Raw genomic sequence first — 22,113 nt, 5'->3', positions numbered from 1 at the left:
GCTGTGTGTCTTTCTACTGAAAACCGTAGAACTGGTATTTTTGTGACTTGAAATGATGCTATGGAGGCTTTCATTGGTGTGTTTATTTTACTATTTATTATGTTTTCTTTTGGAATGATCATTACCACATATAGGAAAAACTATATTATTTTCAGTCCCAAGAACGAAGGAGTAAGTGGCTTAGATGACTACTCCTCTTTCTCCAGGTCGGTTTTCCAAAAAAGATACTCGTTTGGCCTGGAGCCCAACCTGGCGCTCTCCGTCGGGCTCCTTCCGGGATGGAATCATGCCGACCCCAAGCCCCCCCGGCACCCTCAGTCCGGGAGCCGTCTCTGGTGAGCGTGCGCATGTGCAGGTGTGCCGATGCCTGCACCATGCGTCGGTGGGTCAATGATGGGAACTCCTACTGTCCTGAAGAGAGATGATGACGTAAAAACCGTGCTCAGTAGGGTTACGCTGAGGCCCAGTGCAGGTGCCGGTCATGGGAGCGTTATTTCCCTCCAGGGCAGTGGGGTTTGGCTTCTTGCAGCAAGCAATTATATGAGGGAGTCCCACATACGTGTCTGCATCTCTTCCGTGTCACCGTGGCCTTCTCGGGTTCATGGACTTGGATGGTGCCCCTTTGTTCCTTACGAAAGGCCGTACATGAAGTGAAGCCAGTCTTACCAAGCCTTTTTTTCCTCTCGTTGTGTCTTGCAGTGAGACCATGGTGCAGACTGGCGGCCATGGTCCTAATGTTTAAGGTGAGGGGATGTCTTTGTGTTGGCTAGAGACCAGAGACGGCGTGAAAGTAAGCAGGGGGCGGCCGTTCCGACGTAGACACTCGCTGTGTCTGCAACCCCAGCGCTGACGCAGGCTAAATTTTATGACCGTCAGCCTTTAGCGACGGGACCTTACAACTTGACAGATTTCTGTCCTCTCTTTAACGAATTGCACTACAAGGAGCTCTTTTTCTGTTAGAACCTGAGCAAATGCCGTGTGAGTGTGTGCACAGCTTGTCACCCATAATTCTCATGTGCCTAATGGATGATACATATCATGGTCCGTGATGAAATCTCACAAAACCTTGTGTAAACACTGATCATGCCGGTGGCACCCAGAGGTGGAAGTGCAGCACTGAGTTTCCCACGGGCCCTCGTTGCCCAGCGCTGCTGAGCGTTGGGGTAACTGAATGTGAGCTTTGACGAAATGATAAGGCTACACCTAGTCTATTACCGGAATAGTCAGCTTCTGCAAACGTGGTTGTGTTCGGTCTTTGCCCTCTTACGCTTCACCAAGATCCAGTCGCTGGTGCGCCAGTGACAGTGTTTCCTCTCCGGTTAGGCTTGTCCTGAATGATGGCAGATAGTGCTCTGCATTTGTACAAAGGGTGAGAGGCACAGTGTGGAGAATATTTGAAAATCGCTGTTGTGTCTTCACTTTGGCCTAAGTTTGACCAAATAGGTGTCCTGTCGATACGGGTGAGGAAACACTTGTATTGCTTTTGTGGGCATTTGGTCACACACAAAAGGGAACTTTGAAGTGCAAGGTGCTTAGTCTCTGGCTTGAAAATTTCCATGGTGGGTGGGTTTAGTCCTGAATATAAAGAGTGAACAAAATGGGAAGTGTCCAGATATCCGTGTTCCATGGAGAACATGGTGTGTGACTTCATGATGTCGTTCTTTGTTTTACCTTGATTAATAGGACTCCCCTGGTGTTCTGTCTGGGACCCGTTCTTAAGGCCATCAGTAAGCAGTATGCATTGTCTTCACCTCTCATGACCAAGGCCATGTGTCTTTGTAGTGAAAGACAAAAGACTGGTGTTGGTGTTGTATGTGTTGTTGAATCAACATTGCTGAGCCTTTCATTGGGCCATTTGTTTATGCTATCATTTATTTTTTTCATTCATTCACCCATTCCTTTATTCATTTTTGGAATGATCACTACCACACAAAGCGGCAACATGTATTAGATTTGGTCCCAATAATGTTGCAATAAATCGTTCAGATGGCTGTCTTTTTCTCCTCTTTCTCCCGGTCATTTTTCCAAAAAAGATTTTCAGTTGGCCTAGAGCTTCTCTGGCTCTGCGTATTAGGAGTTCTTCCAGAACTGGAAACGTGCAGATCCCAGGCCCACGCTGGCACCCTCAGTTCAGGAACCATCTCTGGTGAGCGTGCGCATGTGCAAGGATACGGATGCCTGCAAAGTGCCTCCGTTGGGTCAGTGATGAGAACTCATACTGTCCTCAAGAGAGATGATAACCTAAAAATCAGGCTCATTATGTTCACGCTGAGGCCCGGTGTACGTGACAGTCTTACAGCACCATCATGGGGAGCATTATTCTGAAGGAAGCAATTTCAAGAGGGAATCTCTCTTTCTCCCACCCAGTCAATTCCAGGTGAACACGGCCTGCTGTGGTCATAGGCTTTGATGGTGCCCGCTGGTTCGTCACAAAAGGCCGTACATGAGGCCAGTCTTTCCAGCTCTTTGTTTCTCTCATTGTGTCTTGCAGGGAGACCATGGGCAAAGTGATGGCTGTGACCGTTAGGTTGAAGGCGAGTGTCATCTTTGTCTTGGATGGAGACCAGAGGCAACTTGAAGGTAACAGGAAACTTGTTTTCAGACAATAAAGATATTTTTGGTACTGCTTTACCCTCAGCATTGAAGCAGGCTAAATTTCTTATGACTTAAGGAGAAACATGCTTTGGTCAATCTCAAAGTGACAGAGTAAAGAGTCTAGATGGCTGTCTTTCTCCTGTTTCTCCAGGTCACTTTTTAAGTAAAGACTTTCGTTTGGCCTAGACTTGCCCAAGCTCTGTCGGCCTCCTTCCACCATTGGAAACGTGCAGATCCCAGCCCTCCTTGGCATCCGCAGTTCCAGGACGCATCGCTGGTGAGTCTGCACATGCGCAGTTGTCCACGTGTCTGCAAAGTTGCTCCATTGTGTCAGTGATGAGAACTTACGGTCTTGAAGAGAGATGATGACTTAAAAATGATGCTTATTATGTTCGTGCTGAGGCCCAGTGTACATGACGGACTTCCGGCACCGTGATGGGGAGTGTTATTTCTGGGGGCAGCAATCTCAGGAGGGAATCCCTCGTGCCTCTACCTCATGATGTCCATGTGACAATGGCCTGCTTGTGCTCGTAGGCTTTCGTAGTGTCCCCTTGTTTGTCCTGGAAGGTCGTACGACAGGGCCAGTCTTTCCAACTCTTTGCTTCTCTCATTGTGTCTTGCAGGGAGACCATGGTAAAGGTAGTGGCTGCAGCCTTTATGTTGAAGGTGAGTGGATGTCTTTGTCTTGCATGGAGACCACAGATACCTTGAAAGGAATGGGAAGCTTGTTGTCAGGCAAGAAAGACGTTTGTGCGCTGCTGCTCTCTCAGTATTGAAGCAGGCTAAATTTTTTGCAACTTTCAGTTTTAGGAATTGGACCCTTAAATCTCCCAAGGTGTCCTTCCTCTTTGTAATGGGACTCTAAAGGGGCCCATTTCCTTTACCTGGGATCCTGAACAAGTGTCATATCAGTTGTATCCCAGTTTGATACCCGTAATTCTCATATCCTTAATGGATGATCAAATCCTCATTAATTTGGAATTCCAGCAGAATTTTGTGTAACAATAGCCATGCCACGGGGTCTAGAGATGGAAGTGCCGCAATGGTATTTGCCCGTGGGTCTTCTCTGCACAGCAATTTTGAATTTTGGGCTCGATAATGTGTCTTTGGCAAAGTGATAAGGCTTCACGATGTCCATTGATGGATTCATGAGCTTTTATAAACATGGTAGTGCATGATTGGTCCTTCGACCTCCTGTGCTTCGCTGCAGGGAGGTCGCTGGGGTGCCGGGGTAGTGTTTCCTCTCCCGTAGGGTTGCCCTAAATGCTTCCGGATGGCAGTCTGTATTTGTGCAAAGGGTGCGAGGCCTGATGTGAGAATAGTTGAAAATCAGTGTTGTATTTTCACTTTACTGTAACATTGACCAAGTTAGGCATCCAGTCAGTATCCGGTGAAGAAACACTTGCGTGCCTTCTTGGGGGATGTGCTCAGATATGAAAGGGAACTTTGAAGTGCAAGTTCATAGCTGGTGCTTAGGCTCCAGCTTGAAAGTTTCCATGGTGGGAAGGGCTTAGCTTGAATACAACATGGTGAAAGGGTGAACACATTGGGAGGTGTCCAGACACCTGTGTTCCATGGAGAAAATTGTGTGTGACTTCATGGTGTCACTGTGTGTTTACCCTGAACAATAGGCTCCCCCAGTGTTTTGAGTATGACCTATTATTGTTTTATGGCCAGGAACTGGCAGTATGCATTGTCTTCACCTTACAAAACCAACGTTATGTTTTTATAGTGAAATACAAAAGACTTGTGTGTGTGTTCGTCAGTCAACATTGCTGAGCCTGTCATTGGGTCATTTGTTTATGCTATTATTTATTTGTTCATTAACTCACTCATTCATTTATTCAGTTTTGGAATGAGCAGTACCACAGAAAGCAGCAACATGTATTAGATTCAGCCCCAATATTGTTGCAGTAAATAGTTCAGATGGCTGTCTTTCTCCTCTTTCTCCAGGTCATGTTCCCAAAAAATGATTTTCATTTGGCCTGGCAGAGTTCTTCCCGAACTGGAAAATGCCGATCCCAAGCCCACGCTGGCATTCTCAGTGCAGGAACCATCTCTGGTGAGCGTGCCCATGTGCAGGTGTGCAGATGCCTGCAGAGTGCCTCTGTTGGGTCACTGATGAGGACTCATGTTGCCTTGAAGAGAGATGATGACTTAATATGTTCATGCTGAGGCCCAGTGTGGATGACAGTCCTGTGGCACTGTGACAGGGAGTGTTACCTCCCTCCAGAGGCGGACAATATTCTGAGAAGAGTCCCCATGCCTCACCGCCCCCTCACAGCCATGTGTACACGGCCTGCCGGGGTCACAGGCTTTGACGGTGCCCCCTGTTTCTCACAGAAGGCCGTGCACAAGGCCAGTATTTCCAACTCGTTGTTTCTCTGTGTCTTGTAGGGAGACCATGGTAAAGTCGGTGGCTGAGGCCTTTATGTTGTAGGTGAGTGGAGTCTTTGTCTTGGCTGGAGACTACAAATAACTTGATAGTCCCGTGAAGCTTGTTTTGAGGTAAAAAAAAAAAAAAAAGACTTGTGTGTGCTGCTTTAACCTCAGTATTGAAGCAAGCTACATTTTGTATGCCTGTCAGTTTTAGGAATGGGACATCTGGGCATCCTCACTTCCGGGACACATCTCTGGTGAACGTGCGCAGGTGCAGGCTTGCAGATGCCTGCAACTTGCCTGTGTTGGGTCAATGGCGAGAACTCATACTGTTTTGAAGAGAGGATGACTTAAAAATCATGTTAATTATGTTCACGCTGAAGCCCAGTGTAGGTGACAGTATGGTGGCACCAGGATCACGGGGAAGAGGGTATTTTTTTTGCCTCCACGCTGTCACTCCCATGTCAACACAGACCCGTGCTGATGGCCACAGGCCGTGATGGCGCCCGCTTGTTGGTCACAAAGGGCCATGTTGGAAGCCAGTCTTTCCAGCTCTTTGTTTCTGCCTTTGATTGTCAGTGTTAGGGAACGAGTCCTCTAAAACCCAAAGATTTCCTTTCTATCGTTAATAAATTAGGGAATAAAATGGCTAATTTTTTTTCATGGGATCCTGAGCAAATGTCACATCTGTTGGTACATAGCTCATTACCCATGATTCTCATGTCCTTAATAGATGATAAATGTCATGGTCATTGTTGGAATTTCACAAAACCTTTGTGAAAAATGACCATGCCGGCGGCACCCAGAGATTGAAGTGCATCGTTGATCTTTCCTGTGGGACTTTGTTGCCCAGTACTGTTGAGGTTCGAGCTAATTTCATGGGAGCGTTAATGAAATCGTAAGACTCACCATGTCCGTGGACAGATTCGTGGCCTTTACTAAATTATGGTTGTGTCCGATTGGTTCTTTGACTCTTGTGCTTCAGCTGGCACGGGCCAGTGGTGCGCCAGGGATGCTGTTTCCTCTCCCGTTCGGGTCCCATCAATGATGCAGAGTACAGGTTCCCCTTCGTGCAAACGATGAGAGGCACAACGTTGGTCATATATGAAAATCACTATTGTATCTTCACTTTTACTTCAGTGTGCACCACAGTGATGTGTCCAGTTGCGTATTTGGTGAGCAGACACTTGCACTGCTCCTTAGGGGATGTGGTCAGATAGGAAAGGGAACTTTGAGGTTCGACACCCAGTCAGGACGCATGCAAGAGGCAACTGATGGATGTTTCTCTCTCACGTCAGTGTTTCTCTCCCTCTCTTTCTCCCCCCCTCCCTTCCTTGTCCTCTCCCTGTAAAGGGCGGGAGGGAGGGAGGATGGGAGGGAGGAAGATGTCCAGCGTGCAGCTGCCACGTAAGCCTGGTGCGCGCAGTGAGGCGTTAGGGGCATTAGCGTGCCTGCCAGCGCCCTGTGTGGAGTGAGGGGAAGCCTCCGTGGCGGCGGCTGCTGCTGCTGCGGGCCAGCTGGGTGGCCGTCTGGTCAGAAAACAGCACTTTGAGAACCAGCTCCGTTGATGATCCCTCAGTAGCCCCACCATATTACTACTGTGCACCTTGCGCTTTTTTTTTTTTTTTTTAAACATTGCAGGGTATTTTTCACAACACAACGTGTTTTCATCGTCTTTATTGGGTGGAAGACAGCTCTGGAATTTCCATCCAAGAGCCAACTACTGTGGGATGCCGTGTATAGCTCGGTAGAGAGGATTGTTGGCTCTTTGGAAAGGAAAGAATTCAGAGAGAAAACTAGTGACAATCAAGCAGATGTGTGTGGCCAGGGACACCTGTCTGATGAATTAAAACGGAGCCAGTGCTGGGCTTTATGGAACTAATTCAGTGCGCTTCCTGATCTGATCTGCTGTCTTTGTGGTGCGTTGCTGCAGGTCCAGGGCTTAGACGAGTAACTGTTCTGCCAGTGAACACTTTCCAGGGAACAGAGGTGAGCAGCGAACCTGGTGCTTTTGAATTTTTTTTTTATTGTTGTTCGGGTACAGTTGTCTCCATTTTCCCCATCCCCATCCCCGCCCCCCACCCTCGATCCTACTCCCTTTTGCTTTGTCCGTGGGTCCTTCGTACATGTTCCTTAACGGCCCTCGCCCTACTTTCCCCCTTTATCCCTCTTCCCCCTCCCCTCTAGTTACTGTCAGTTTGTTCTTTATTTTACTGTCTCTGGTTATATTTTGTTCACTTGTTTGTTTTGTTGATTAGGTTCCACTTATAGGTGAGATGATATGGTATCTGTCTTTTGAATTTTTGTTTGTTTTAAAACCAGTGATGCCACTTCTTCAAAGCCTGTGAGTTCACTTTTTCAGAGGCTGAAGAAAAAATACTTTTATATAGATATTTCTCATTGTGAATTGTCCCCATGTGGTTCAGGGAAGCCTCACTGTTGTTTCTTCCTTTTTTTTTTATTGTTATCCTCACTTAAGTACATGGTTTTCATAGAGCAGAAGGGAGAGAAACATCAATCAGTTGCCTCCTGTATGCACCCCAACCGGAGACCTAGGATCAAACCCACAACCTAGGAGTGTGCCCTGACCGGGAATCGAACCCACAGCCTTTTGGTATACAGGACGATGCTCCTGCCAGCTGAGGGCTGTTTCTTCCCTTCTTAAAATCCTTCATGAGTAACTTGAATAATTTGGGCAGATCATCCCCATGTTTTTCACCATTTTGTATTGTGTGAAAATAATCTTGCCATGAAATCCCAGTGTGCAAAATACTGACTTTTTTTTTTTTGTACCATTCAGAGCATAAATGCTTCAGCTTATATTTGTACTGTAATCATGCTGAATACTATTTTGTTACCTATTTACTCTTTAAGATTTTAGTTGAGCCCTGACTGGTGCCACTCTGGGTTGGGCGTTGTCCTGCAAAGCAAAGGGTCACAGGTTCGGTTCCCAGTCAGGACACATGCTGGGGTTGCAGGTTCAGTGCCCAGGTGAGGAGCATATGACAGGCAGCTGATCAGTATTTCTCTCCCTCTCTTTCTCGTTCCCTTCCCATCTCTCTAAGAATAAATGAAATCTTTAAAAATTTTTCAAAGAGTTTAGTTGATTAAAGGATTATATATTCCCAATAGATTTTTACCTTATTTTGTTTGAATAATTCAAGGTCCCTGTTTTAATGCCACATAGTGTATACCGGTGTCCATTGCATGTTTACTGCCGTTTCTCCGGGAGGCAGCAGCAGGCAGCCAGCCTGCTCCACGGGGGCCGGGCTGCTGCGGACGTGCGTGTTTGTGGGCGGGGTCCTGCTGGATCACTGATGAGCGAGCACAGTTGGCTGAGGGCGCTGAGGGCCCCGTTCCAGATGTCAGTCTGAGGGCCAGAGAGCGGTCCTCAAACAGGACCAGGAAGACTCCCAGAGCCTGGAGACGCCTCGGTGACAGCGTCATCCATGGCGTCCCAGCTAGTGAGGCAGCGTGAGCCGCTCGGTGGTGATCCAGGACTGGCCCCGTGTGGCTCCCTTTGCACAGGGAGTTGTAGAGAGATCCTCGCATACAGGAAGTACGTCCTGGAGTCGTGATGAAAAACCCGGAATGAGGAAGGGGACGGGCGACCGTGATGGACTGGAAGGCAAGGCAGCACCGCCTGCCTATTCCACGTAATGACAGTGGAGCCAGTTTTAGTTCCCTCCTTTTTAGGACATTGCCCATGTTCTAAGACTCTGTCTTTGCTTTTTTAGTCATGTTTTGCTGAAATCAGATCTTCCACTTCGGAGAGCAAGGGTGAGTACCCAACCGAGATCTTTTGAAATTGATGCCACGTGTTCTGCGGCAGGTCCTGAGGCCTGGTCCGCATCTTTTTAGAGCCTTGTTTGAAACTATTTATGTGATGCGCCCTGTCCCTTAGGAAGACCCTCCCCACGCTTACCTGCGTTGTCGAATCCTTAGCATTTCTTCCATTTTACCTTTTTTTGCTTTGATGGAAAAATGTATTAATTGAGATCATTTTTAGCAACTTCGTGTTGTTATTCTGATGAGAAATTATTCAGGTGAAAACCAAGTGTGCTGAAATATTATCAGATTATTCTGCCTCTGTTGAATTATTGAGATCTCTGAGCAGAGATTCCACGGCTGCCTTATCTCTCTGTGTTGCCTCTAATCGTTGAAGATGGATGTGGATTAATTGCTTCTCGCTTTTGCAGCGTGGTAAGTCGTGTGTGAAATTTTTTTGGTCTCTGTAAGACAATGGAATTTTTGTATGATAAAGGGTGTATGTTTTCTTTATCTGTTTGTTTGTTACTTTCAGTTTATACTCACATGAGTGAAATACAGTTCTTAACTTTTTCTGTCTGACTGACTTAGCTTAGCGTGATATTCTCAAGGTCCATCCGTGTTGTGGCGAACGGCGGTATTTCATCTTCTTTTGCAGCTGAGCAGCGTTCCATTGTAAATGTGCATCCCGTCTTCTTTATGTCTGGTCGTCGATCGAAGGACACTAGGGCGGTGTCCATGTCTTGGCCGCCGTGAATGATACCGTCATGAACATAGGGATGCATGTGTCTTCGTAAATAAATGGGTTCCAATGTTTCAGGTCGATCCCCAGGAGAGGGGTTGCTGGGCCACCTGGTAACGCCATTCTTCAGCTTTTGAGGAGCTGCCAGGCTGTTTTCCATAGAGGCCGTACCAGCCTTCGTTCCCACCGGCAGAGACCCTCCGCAGTGTCCCCAGCACCCGTTCGCACCGGTCAGTACTCGTCCTATTGGATACAGCCATCCCAGCGGGTCGGAGTTGGCGTCTCATTGTGGCGTGGTTTGGAATTGAGTATCTTTTCATACATCTGTTGGCTGTTTGTATGTCTCCTTGGGAGAAGTGTGTTTTCGGGTTCTCTGCCCATTTTTAATGGGATTGCTTGGTTTTGGGGGGCGGGCGGCGCTTGGTGTTGAGTTGATTGAGTTCCTTGTGTATTTTGGATGTTAACCCCTTATCAGAGCTTTTGTTTGCAAATATCTTCTCCCAGGGGCTGGTGGCCTTTTTGTTTTGTTGGCAGTTTCTTTTGCTGGGAAACCCGCATAGCCACAGACAACAGGACGGCGGTGGCCAGGGGGAGGGGCCCGTAAAGGGCCAAGGGGGCCCGATGCACGGCGACAGAAGGTGACTTGGCTGGGTGCTGGGCGCACAGTGCGGTGATTCAGAGAGGACGTGTCACAGGCGTCTACACCGGACACAGCGTTACTAACCAGCGTCCCCTGCAGTAAACTTACAAAGTAGAATAAGCCTTGACACGCTCGCGCGTTGACAGAGATTTGGTGCCATCGGAACTCACGTAGAATGACGGAAGAATATAAAATGGGGCGACTGCTTTGGGGAAAAGTTGCAGTACTTCTTTTGAAACGCAAAATAGTTCCAATTTGGGGCTGTAAAACAGATACGTTGGAGGGATCAGCTGGAGAGAGAGGGAAATGCCACGTCATTATTTCTTACTAAAACTTGAAACAGGCGCCTCAGGGAAAGGGGGCGTGCATTGCCTGGCAGGTGCCGATGGAGATCGGGTGCCGCGCACCAGCGACCAGTGCCCTGAGGGGGGGTAAGCGTTTTCTTGGCGACGTTCTGTCGTCACAGAGTCTATCAAATATTAAGTACTTATTTTTGTATTAATGTATTACAGTGTTTACTTATTTCCATTTATTCTCTAAAACCATAGGAGACAGTTCTAAAGAACTGAGTAACAACTTCTACGAAGTCACAGATCAAAGAGAAAATAAACTCTGGAACCTGAGTCATTAACAAACCTTTGGGCAGGCTGATGTGGGAACAACAGGATGTTTTTTACTTAAAAAGAATATTTTCGCAAACCCCTGTTTGTGTATTTATCATTCGTAGACTCACAGACTCATGCAGTTGGGTTACTGTCTCAGACCAAAGAGTTTAACAGCATGTGGAGGCATAACATATGTTCAGTAAGTGGCTACACTGTTGCCAAGTGTAGGGCGCAAACCTAGAAGCAGAAGGACTAGCAAATGGAACCCCTCTCTCTGGTTCACTTCAGCCTCTTTGCAAATGCTGCTCGGTCTGAAAGGTGCCGTATTTTACCATGTGTAACGCGCACTTTCTTGCTGAAATTTTTGAAGGGAAAATAAGGATGCACACTATACATGTGTAGTGTTATTCATTATCTACATAAATGTTTTAGTTATGCTCATGTGTTAAAAAATGTAATTCTCGAAAGCAATAATGATATCCACATGGAAAATAACACCCTGGAATATGATCGTCAGTTTCGTTTCTAAATATAAATAAATTAGAAATTGAACTAAAAAATTAAAATGGAAGATTTTTATCTGAAAAGTTGGGCCAAAAACGTGGGTGCACATTATACATGGTAAAATACGGTATTTCCCTTTTTACCTGATTTTTTAAAGTTTATAAATATGGAATTGCATAATTTTGTTCTTTATGACTGCACCATTTGCTCAAGAGTTTACTATTCAGATGAAAATTTCATTTGAAACATCAAATTTACTGTGGTAAGTTGGTTAGTGATGCACTCTTGTTATCATATTTTGTTTGCGTGTTGATATTTCATGTTACCTCATTCTTGATTAATCTGATGTGGGGGGTTCAGTCATATGAATTATTTAAAATTACTAACTTTTACTGGTTTTTTTAAAGCTTGTATGCGCATCTGTTTTGCTAAATGCTGCCCTTAAGCTCGTTAATTTTTTTTCTTGCACTCTTGCGGAATTTGACTTGCTTTTCATTATCTAGATTATTGTAAATATATACAATATATGGATGTGGGGCCTTTTGCAATTCTGTTACATTGTTTTTTTACTCTAAATTTCCCTGTAAGGACTTCTCAGTTTCATTAGCACAAGATTGGCTTTTTACGTCGTTTCTATTACTCATACAAATATATTTCCTACTTTCTGTGTTGATTTTTTTTTGAATTATGGGTGATTTAAAAAGGCACTGCTCAATTTCCAAACAGTTGGGCTTTTTCTGTTGGTTTTTATTACTGATTTCTAATAATTCCATACTACGAGAAAGCATATTTTCAGTGATCTTACCACTTCGGAATAATTTTGTGTCTCTGTAGTGGCCCCGGGTCTGGTAACATTTAGCAAGTCTTTCATTTGCACGTATAATTACATTAGGATGAATTATATCGTGGTGCACAAAATGTTCTGTACATGCCAGTTCCAGTCTGACGTTGCCTCGTCCGTAACCGTTCTCAAATCCCTAATCTGTGTAACCGTTCTCAAATCCCTAATCTGTGGCCTGAAAATGCACGTCATGGAAAGTCACGTGAGCGATGCTCATGGAAATAAGGCACGTGGGTGGTCTTGAGAAGCTTGGAATATTTGCGCCTTGATCTGTGTGTTAATCGGTCGCTGTGTTTGGCTGGTGCACGTGTCCTGGGCCCTGAATTGCAGCGCATGCAATTTTCTGCATGTGTTACATTGTAATAGAAAGTTTAAAATACCCCTTGAAACCAGTGCAAATATTAGCTAGCGCTTTTCTAGGAATAGTGGCTAATGCGTAGCTTTGGGGGCCTAATGGCTGCCATCTGTAGGTAGCTCAGCAGCGCGCTCTTAAATACAGACATTTTTGTCATCAGAGGTCACGGCGGTGCGCTGGCCGCCCCCCCCGCTCCCCACAGGGAAATGCCTTCTTTCCAGGCCCTGAAATTCTGTCCATTGCAAAGCGAAATGTGTGTGCGGAGAGGTCTCTGAGGTTGTGAGAAAGCCATTGTCTGGATAAATCATGCAGGTTTCACGTTGTATTTATAATATTAATTTATATTCTGATCGCTAATACAGTGGTGGCAATGGGAGGGGGATTGATTAGACTGATAAAAAGAGTGTTGACATAAAATATTAACCAGACCATCTTCCATAGTAGGAGCCTTTAAAATCCTGGTGCTGCGCAGGCATCTTTCCGGGCGATGTGAGCAGATTTCTATTTGGCGTGTGGGTTTTCTTTTTATTTCTTGGTCCTTGGTGTTGGCAGTCCGTGCTTGACAGCAAGCAATAGATACAAAGCTATACATGATGGTCCCAGGTTGTAGTTAGTTACAAACACAGGGTGCAAGACATTTTAATGTAGCCCAATGGCTACAAGAAGGTGGTGCACGATGGATTATAGCGTATTGTCCTCTTACAGGGACTGAGAGCTCCGGATATGCACACCCCTGTTTTGTGTCAACCACCCTATAAACATCTTACAGCTTATTCAGATGAGAGAGACTGTGTGTGTGTGTGTGTGTGTGTGTGTGTGTGTGTGAGAGAGAGAGAGAGAGAGACAGACAGACAGACAGACAGACAACTCAGAGAACCCAGAGCGTCTGGTCACCGGTGTGCTTCATGTAGGTCTGGTTGCGGTCATGCTGACTCGGATGGGCACGTCCAGCGTGCCTGACCCAGCTCTGGCGTGAGCCGACAGGTCAGGCATTCCCAGCAGACGAGTCTTTGTGCTCACGGTGGTGTCATCATCTCGTGTCGGGATGTTCTGAATATATTCTCTGTGAGCAGGGAAACCCAAGGCCGTTTCCCCTGGCCTGAGTCTGTGGTGAGCTCATCACTTATGTACAAAATGGATCATCAGAGGGAGTCAAGGTGAGCAAAGGAAGTAGAGATCGAAGTGCAAATTAATGGTGCTCTTGGTTTGTCTCAGCAGATCTAAGAAAACTGAAGGAAAAAAACACATGGCAGGAAAGCATGGATAGGACCCCTTTACTGAGAGTTTAGCTATTTTTTGTGAAATAGAAACAGGTCGTTGTCCGTACATAGAAAAAACAAATGTTTTTTAGTATTAATGGAGACAGAAAACTAAAGAAGCGAAGCGTAAGAGCAGATGGAGCCACATGAAGACAGACGAGGGGCGCAGTCGGTGGGTGGGCACTTGGCGGTACAGCCCGTGCCTGCGTAAGACAGGCGGAGCCTCTGGGGGAGGGTGTCTACTGGGTGGGGTAGTTTTGGTTTTTCGTTTTTGGTGTTGATTGCGGTGTGCTCCAGTAATGTAAGTGGCGAATCTTGAAAACCTGTGGCGGCATCGCTCCTGTCCTGACGTGCGCGCGCCAGCCCTGCCGCGCCCTGCACGGCGCCGCCTCTGCGCCCTGCTGCGGGCCTGCGGAAACGCAGAGCTCGTCCGGCCGCCGGCCCCAGTGAGCTGAAGGCGGGGGCCGTGCCCTGAACGCCCCTCACCGTCCGGGGGGCAGGCCACGCAGGGACAGAAAGGGTCACGTGACTGCGAAGTGGCTGGTCAGGACTCTTCGTTAGCAATACTGGGAAATTACAAAGAAACCCAGAACGCTTGGATGTTCCACAGGGGCAGCTGAACCAGACTGTGCTGTTTCATTAGAATTGCTATGTACGTATTTTTTTCAATTGGTATTTATTTTTCTTACTGCCAGTATGTTTATCTATATTTAAATAGTAACAGCACATCACAGAGCAGGGAATCCCAGCTCCCTGTGCCTGTGAAGTTCTTCACATGCTGGGAGAGCCACAGATTGTCTCAAGAAATTGAAAGTAATTAAAGTAATATGAACTGTGTTAATTCCCCAGTGGAATGAAATTAGAAATCAGTAAAAGTCACAGCTCTCAAAAATCCTTTACTACTTGGGAACTGAAATTAGCGATTATAACCTATTCATTGGTCAAAGAAGATACACAAAGAAATTGTGGGCCTCAGTGAACAAGGTGAAGGGATTGAGAAAGATTAAGGGAAAAAACCTCAGGGACACAGGCAGCAGTCCCCTTTGGTGATGGCCACAGGGGAAGGGGGTGCGGGAGGCAGACGAGGGGGAAGGCGGGGTGAACGGTGATGGAAGGAGACTTCACTTGAGGCGGTGAACACACAGTACCGTGTACAGATGACGTCTTCTGTAATTGTACACCTGAAACCCATGTAATGTGATTAACCGATGTCACCCCAATAAACTCAATTTTAAAAGTGTTTTAAATGTAGCCAGGATGTAATCATAAGTATGAATAAAAGTATTCTCCCACAAAAAAGAAAAATAAACAGTATTTTGAACGGAATAAAGATGAAAACATAGCATATCAACATTGGTGGGATGCTGGTAAAGCTACACTGAGGGGAAAAATCATAGCCATAAAATGTCTATATTAGAAAGAAGAAAGATCTCAAACTGATGATTTTACAGTTGACCCTTGAACAACACAGGTTTGAACAGCACGTATCTACTTTCATGTAGCTCTTTTTCAATAAATACCCTGTAAAATTTTTTTGAGATTTGTGACCATCTGAAAAAACCTCCAGATGAAGTGTGTAGCCTAGAAATATTTTCTTTTAAAAGTTAGGTATGTCATAAATGCATAAGATATGTGTAGATGCTAGTCAGTCTCATTTACTCCCCTAAAACATACATAAACATAAGATATAATTTATCAAAAGCACATGCACACACACACATTCACAGCCCACACACGGTGCCCCCACCGCTGAGAGAAGCGTAAACCAGTGCAGAGATGCAGTGTCAAATCACAACTGCGCGCGGTTAACCGTAGCGCGCACTGCAGTCGTATCGTACCTTTGTAGCTCCCTTTCAGTGCTTTTGTGTGATGCTGATCATCTTCGTGCGAGTAGCTTGTCTGTTACATTGTGTGTCACAGCAAACAGTGATCTCTGTGGTTCTCGTGTATTTTTCATTGTGTTCAGTGCAATACCGTAAACCTTGAATGACACCACGGGACCCGTAGGAGGTGCCACTAGTGATGCTGGAAGTGCCCCCGAGAGAAAGGTCGTGACGTGACAAGAAGGCTTTGAGTTGCGTGCTATGGCCTGTAGATTGACGTGCACAGCGGCGGTTGTCCTGCATTTCAAAGTAAACGGATCCAGCGTAAGGATTATGGAACGGAAAAGAACGGGAAATACGGGAGGCGGTCACAGCTGCTATGTGGCAGGCACGAGAACCTGGCACTTTCTGCAAAATACCTTTTCATCTTGTATTGAAAGCGCAGCTTTTGTGTGGGCGCAGGGTTGCTGTAGAAGAGGAAAACCGATAGACTGTCTACTACGATCCCAGAAAATGCGAAGTCACTGGATGGCGACTTCCAGCAAGAGGGAGGTGAAGGATCCAAACCCGGAAGAGTTACGGCCTGGGAAGGACGCTATGATCGCTTGAGAAAGAGGTTGGCTTAAAAGAATGTCAGAACGACAGAAGCGGCTTCCGATGGTTAAGAGGCAGCCGACGAGTTTCTGGAAACTGAGAGAGAACTACTCAGGATGAAGGGTAACTACTGGAACAGGTTTCAAATGCAATGAAAGGGCCCCTTCTGAAGGCGGAGAAATGGCAAAACGGACGGTTATTAGAAGGGAAGAGAAGAGAGCTCCAGGGTTTGAGGCGAGAAGGGATGAGCTAACCCTGCTGCTTTGTGCCAGTTACGGTGGAGTTGCGATCAGGACCACCCTCGTCTGGAAGGCTGCTCGCCCCGAGCCTCGGAGGGGCGGTCAGCGCCAGCTGCCCGTCTTGTGGTTGTGCAAGAAGGAGAACTGGACAGTGAGAACCCTCTTTCTGGGCTGGTTCCATCGATGCTTTGTCTCCGAAGTCAGGAAGCACCTTGCCTGGGAGCGACGGCCTTTTCAAGTTCTTGCGATACTGGACAGGGCCCCTGGCCACCCAGAACCCCTTGAGTTTGTCGCCGAAAGCACCGAAGTGGTCCTCTCACCCTCAGACACGATGTGTCCAATCATCCTTTGGATCGGGGGGTCCCGAGGACCCGTGAGGTCCGTTCCGCACAGCGCTCTATGGAAAGGATTGACGGAGCCGCGAGAGAGAACCCGATAGAGAACACACCTCGGAAGTCTGGAAGGATGACAGCCACCATCAAAGATGCCATCGTTGCTCTAGAGAAAGCTGTGAAAGCCATCAAGCCTGAAACAGTCAACTCCTGCGGGAGGAAACTGTGCCCCAACGCTGTGTGTGACTTCACAGGACCCACGAGAGCCAGCCGCAGAAACCATGAAGGAGAGAGAGTAGGTTCGGTAGAGAAACATGGAGGGTGAGGGGTCTCGAGATGTGGACCTTGGAAAAAGTCAAGAGCTAGCGATGCCACGCCAGAGGAACTGACAGAGACGGCTTGATGGAGACGCGTTTCCGCGCCAGGGCTGCACAGGGAGGGCGAGCAGTGGGAGGAGCCGTGCAAGGACGCGCGTGGACTTGGAAGGGCTGCGGTTAGTCAGGGCTGCTTTGGACTTCTTTTGGAATGTGGACCTTTTCTACAGTGTGAGCGCAGAGACGAAAGCCAATGGTGGAAGAAGAATTGGTACTGCACAGCAACGTTTTGAGAGACATGGAAAAGCAAAGTGTCAAAGAGAAGTTACGATGTCTTTCTGCAAAGTTACACCGAGTGTGCCTGCCTCCCCCGCCTCCTCCTCCACCCGAGACCCCAAGGCCAGCCCCTCTCCCCCTCCCCCTCCTCCGCCTCCCCAGCGTGAAGGCAAGACTAAAGACCCTCATGATGATCCACTTCCACAAAATGAGTAGGAAGTCATCACCGTCAACAAACTTCCCCGTTGTGTATGAGCGACAGCCTGGGAAAATCGAGGAACTGTGGCGAGAGCCATGTGAGATGTTTTGTGTCACCATCGTCAGCTAAGCAAGAACCGTGTGTGGAACATCTTGTGCGAGACTCCTGAGAAAGCAGATCGAGCGCTCACATAGGCATCAGGTGAGTGATATGTAATACAGCATTAATAACGTGTTAGTTTCCTTACTGTCCTGTAGCTTTGCATTCAGAGAATGACAGTACTGTACCGCATGCTCGTGTCTTTTGTAATTGGGGAAAGTGGGTGTCGGTAGCCTGTCGCCCCAGGTAAGTTTCTTTTATTGTACAGTGTTTCCGGTCCTGTTATTATACATACGCCTAACACTGGACGCCATAAGAATTTTATAACGGCTCATTCATGAGCCTGTGGGCTCAGCCACTGGGAGCGATGGAACCTGTGGCCCTAGCCTGCCATAAAGCGAGCATACTGCTGCTGCTCCACGGCCAGCCGCCGTGCTCGTAAATATATAGGATGTTTCCCACATTATCTCTTTAGTTTTGATGTCTAGGTTTAGTTACACACATAACTTATACAGTGTATTGTACCCTGCCACAATAGCGATTTACAGACACATGATTCATTTTGTAAACAAACGACAAACTGATGGCATGAATATTGCAGCACCGTGCTGGAAATGTTTTCCTTAGGACTTTCTCAAAACACGTTCTTTTCTACATATATAGTACCTATAACATATAGAATACATGTTACTAGAAAGTTGAGGCTCTCAGTAAGGCTTCTGGACAATAGCAGGCTTTTAGCAGTCAAGTTTTGGGGGGAGGTGTCAAAACAAGTTTTTGACTGTGCAGCGGGCCAGCGCCCCTAACCCTCATGTTGTTCAAGGGTCAACTGTATTTTCATCTTGAGAAACTTTAAAAAGGAAATTAAGCCTACAGTTAAGAAAAGGAAAGAAGATGCTAAAGATAAGAGCAAAATTAATAAGTTGTAAATGAATATATACGTAAAGAGAAAAGATGAGTAAAAGTAAAAACTGATCAATTGATGAATGAATAATATTGTAAAACTCAAGCCAGACCGATTAAGGGAAGAAAAAAGCAAAAACACGACTACCAACATCTAGAAATGGGAGAAGAGACATCATTTGAGGTTCTATGGGTATTGTAATAATAAGGAGAATTTATAAAAATTTATGTGCTTAAATCCCCATACTTATGCTTGTAAATTTGACGACTTAAATCAAATGGAAAATTTTCTTGAAGAACACAAACTACCAAAATTCAATTAGGAAGAATTAGATAATCTAAATGACACTTTTTAATGAAATAAATTGAATTTGTAGTTAAAACTCTCCCCACAAAGAAACTCCAGGCCTTTAACAGTGTTAGATGAAATAAAACTAATTCTACAATTGTCCAGAAAATCTAGGAGAAAGGAAGGCTTTCTGACTTATATTAATGGACAGCTTTGTTGTGATAGAAAAAAAACAGACCAAAAGTTTGAAGAACTATATACTATATCCTTTATGAACATAAATGCAAAAAATTATAATTAAAATTGTAGTAAAGAAAATTGGACCACTTATAGAAATACTTCATGGCCAACTGGCACTTATCCAAGGTTTGCAAGTTGGTTTAACATTTTTTGAATCGCAGTTGACATAACAATATTACATTAGTTTCCGGTGTACAACACAGCGGTCAGACATTTGTATGCCTTACAGAGGGATCACCGCGTTAAGTCTCGTACCCATCTGGCCCCGTACGTAGTAGTTACAGTGTTATTGACTGTATTCCCTGTCTGTACTTTACTTCCCTGTGACTCCTCCTGTGACTGGCTGTTTGTACTTCTTAGTCCCTTTGTCTTTCTCGATATTGTTTGGCTATTCGAGGGCTTGTGTGGTTCCATATAAATTTTAAGATTTTTTTCTAGTTCTGTGAAAAATGTGATTGGTATTTTGATAGGGGTTGCATCGAATAGATTGTTTTGAGTAGTATAGACATTTTAACTATTACTTCTTCCAATACATGATTACAATACATCCTTCCATTTATATGTACCTCCTTCCGTTTCTCTCATCAGCGTCTTCTATTTTTTCAAGTACAGATTTTTTACCTTCTTGGTGAAATTCATTCCTACGTATATTTTTCTTTATGCAGTTGTAAATGAGGTTGCTTTCTTAATATCTCTCTCTTATAGTTTGTTATTGGTGCAACCAATTTTTGAATATTAATTTTGTATCCTGCAAAGTTACATAATGTATTAGTTTTAATGGTTTTTGTCAGAATTCTTAGGGTTTCCTGTAATAGAGTGTCATGTCATCTGCAAAGGGTGACAGCGTCACTCCTTTCCCACTTGGATGCCTTGGGCTCCTCTTGTCCGGCTGCTGTGGTTGTGTCAACGTCGTTCTATTGGGGCGGTGAGTGTGCGTCCTGTCTTGTTTCTGAGGCTGGAGGAAAAGCTTTCGGCTCCCCCTCGTTATGCTGTTAGCTGTGTGTGTGTGTGTGTGTGTGTGTGTGTGTGTGTGTGTCCTGTGTCACCTCTATTATTCTGAGGTGTGTTCCCTCTATGCCCACTTTGTTGAGAGTTTTTATCATAAATGGGTGTTGGATTTTTTATATGGATTTTTTTTCCAAATGCATTCTCTGCAGCCAGACTAAGATGAATATACGGTTTTTGTCTTTTATTTATGCAGTGTATCACATTGATTGGTTTGGGAATATTGAACCATTCTTGCACCCCTGGAATCAATACTGCCTGTTTATGGTGTATGTATGGCTGAATTCAGTTTGCTAATAGCTTGTTGGTGAGTTTTGCATTTGTGTTTATCAGAACTATTGGCCTGTAATTTTCTTTTTCTTCCTTTTTTTTTTTTTTTTTTTTTTTCCTCGTATTAGGGTCTTGCTGGCCTCATAGAATGAGTTTGGGAGCTTTCCCTTATCTTTAATTTTTTGGAACTATTTTACTTCTTTAGAGTTTTTAAAACTTTATTTTTAGAGAGGGGAAGGCAGGGAGACAGGGAGAGGAATATCAGTGTGTGAGAGAAACTTTGATGGGTTCCCTCTTGCACGCCCCCAACTGGAGACCTGGCCCGCAACCCAGGCGTGTGCCCTGACTGGGAGTCAAATGGGTGACTTTGGGTTCACAAGCCAGTGCTCAACCCATTGAGCCATACCAGCCAGGGCTAATGTTTTGGAACTATTTTAGAAGAAAAAGTATTAGAATTCACCTGTAAATCCATCTGATCATGGACTTCCTTAATGTTTGGGTTTTTTTTTCATTACTGATTCAATTTCTTTACTAGTAATCAGTCTGTTCATATTTTGTTTTGTTTTTTTCCCTAATTCAGTTTTGAAATACATGTATCTGCATCTATCCATCTCCTAGGCTGTCCAAATTATTGGCATATAATTATTTGTAATGTAACTTTTATAATCCTTTCAATGTCTGTGGACTCAGGTGTTACTTATCTTTTCTCATTTCTATTTTATTTATTTGGGCCCGGTTTTATTTTCATGGGTCTTGCTAAAGGTATATCAATTTTTTAATCTATTTTTCTAACGACAAAACCCAATTCTTAGTTTCACCTGTCTTTTCTGTTTTTTTAGTCTCTGTTTTATTGTTCCCCCTCTGATTGTTGCTTCTACGAACTTGTGGCTTTGTTCTTCTTCATCTAGTTCCTTTGGGTGTTAAGTTAGATTGTTTGCAATTTTACTTGTTTCTTGAGGGAGGCTGTGAATTTCCCTCTCAGAACTGCTTTGGCTGTGTCCCAGAGACTCTGGTTTGTTGTGTATTTATTTTCACTGGTCGATACATGTCTTTTAATTATGTTTTTATTTGTTAACCCATTGATGGTTTAGTAACACGTTTTCTTCGTGTAATTGATTTCTAGTTTTATAACATGACTGGCGAGCATTCTTGATATGATTTGAACCTCCTTGTATTTTTGAGGCTTGTATTGTGGCCTAAAAACTGATCTGTGTTGGAAAATGTTGCGTGTGCACTTGAAAACAATGTGCATCCCACGGTTTGGGGGAGAAAGTCACTTTGGTCTAATGTGTCATTAAAGGCCACCGTTTCCTGGTTGATCTGTTGTTTGGTTGATTTGTTGTGTGGATGTAAGTGAGGAGTTCAAGTCCCTTGCTATTCCTGTATCACTGCCCACCTCCCTCCTTGTATTGGCTCATACTTGCTTTCTGGATTGAGCGTTCCTGCATGGGGTAGGCGTTTGCAAGAGCTGCGTCCTTGTGTTTAATCGATCCGTTTGTCATGTGGAATGCACTTCTCAGTCTTTTATTATTATCTTTTCCATCTCTTCATTTAGTTTTTGTGTCTTTCAGTCTTAAGTGAGTCTCTCTTAAGCAGCATAGTACACGTCTGGTTTGTCTATTCAGTCATCCTGTGTCTTTTGATTGGAGCATGTAGTCCATTCACATTTAAAATAGTATGGATACTTATGTACCTATTGACATTTCAGTAATTGATATCTGGTGGTTTATGTAGTTCTCTGCATCTTTTTTCTCCTCTGGCTCTCTTCTCGTAATTTGATGATTTTTTAATAATTATTAATTTGAATACCTTTCTGTTATATTTTATATCAATTACAGGATT

The 22,113-nt window shown here is 45.0% G+C and overlaps 6 non-coding genes across 6 annotated transcripts; all 6 read left to right on the top strand.

Annotated features, from left to right (window-relative positions):
- The first annotated feature begins 384 nt into the window (after positions 1-384).
- Positions 385-465, top strand: LOC129061341 (small nucleolar RNA SNORD115). Its single transcript, XR_008528170.1, has one exon. It is a non-coding gene; the product is annotated as a small nucleolar RNA SNORD115 (small nucleolar RNA).
- A 1,731-nt stretch (positions 466-2,196) lies between these two features.
- LOC129061342 (small nucleolar RNA SNORD115) lies at positions 2,197-2,277 on the top strand. The gene has a single exon (XR_008528171.1). It is a non-coding gene; the product is annotated as a small nucleolar RNA SNORD115 (small nucleolar RNA).
- A 645-nt stretch (positions 2,278-2,922) lies between these two features.
- LOC129061345 (small nucleolar RNA SNORD115) lies at positions 2,923-3,001 on the top strand. Its single transcript, XR_008528174.1, has one exon. It is a non-coding gene; the product is annotated as a small nucleolar RNA SNORD115 (small nucleolar RNA).
- Positions 3,002-4,707: 1,706 nt separating this feature from the next.
- On the top strand, positions 4,708-4,775 carry LOC129061346 (small nucleolar RNA SNORD115). The gene has a single exon (XR_008528175.1). It is a non-coding gene; the product is annotated as a small nucleolar RNA SNORD115 (small nucleolar RNA).
- A 506-nt stretch (positions 4,776-5,281) lies between these two features.
- Positions 5,282-5,360, top strand: LOC129061343 (small nucleolar RNA SNORD115). The gene has a single exon (XR_008528172.1). It is a non-coding gene; the product is annotated as a small nucleolar RNA SNORD115 (small nucleolar RNA).
- A 2,922-nt stretch (positions 5,361-8,282) lies between these two features.
- Positions 8,283-8,353, top strand: LOC129061315 (small nucleolar RNA SNORD109A). The gene has a single exon (XR_008528146.1). It is a non-coding gene; the product is annotated as a small nucleolar RNA SNORD109A (small nucleolar RNA).
- The last annotated feature ends 13,760 nt before the right edge of the window (positions 8,354-22,113 follow it).

Source organism: Pteronotus mesoamericanus, unplaced genomic scaffold, assembly GCF_021234165.1.
Source record: "Pteronotus mesoamericanus isolate MK-2021 breed Mesoamerican mustached bat unplaced genomic scaffold, CSHL_Meso_final scaffold_582, whole genome shotgun sequence".
Lineage (NCBI taxonomy): Eukaryota > Metazoa > Chordata > Mammalia > Chiroptera > Mormoopidae > Pteronotus > Pteronotus mesoamericanus.
The sequence above is the reverse complement of the archived record's forward strand: the minus strand, read 5'-3'. Positions and strand labels throughout refer to the sequence as shown.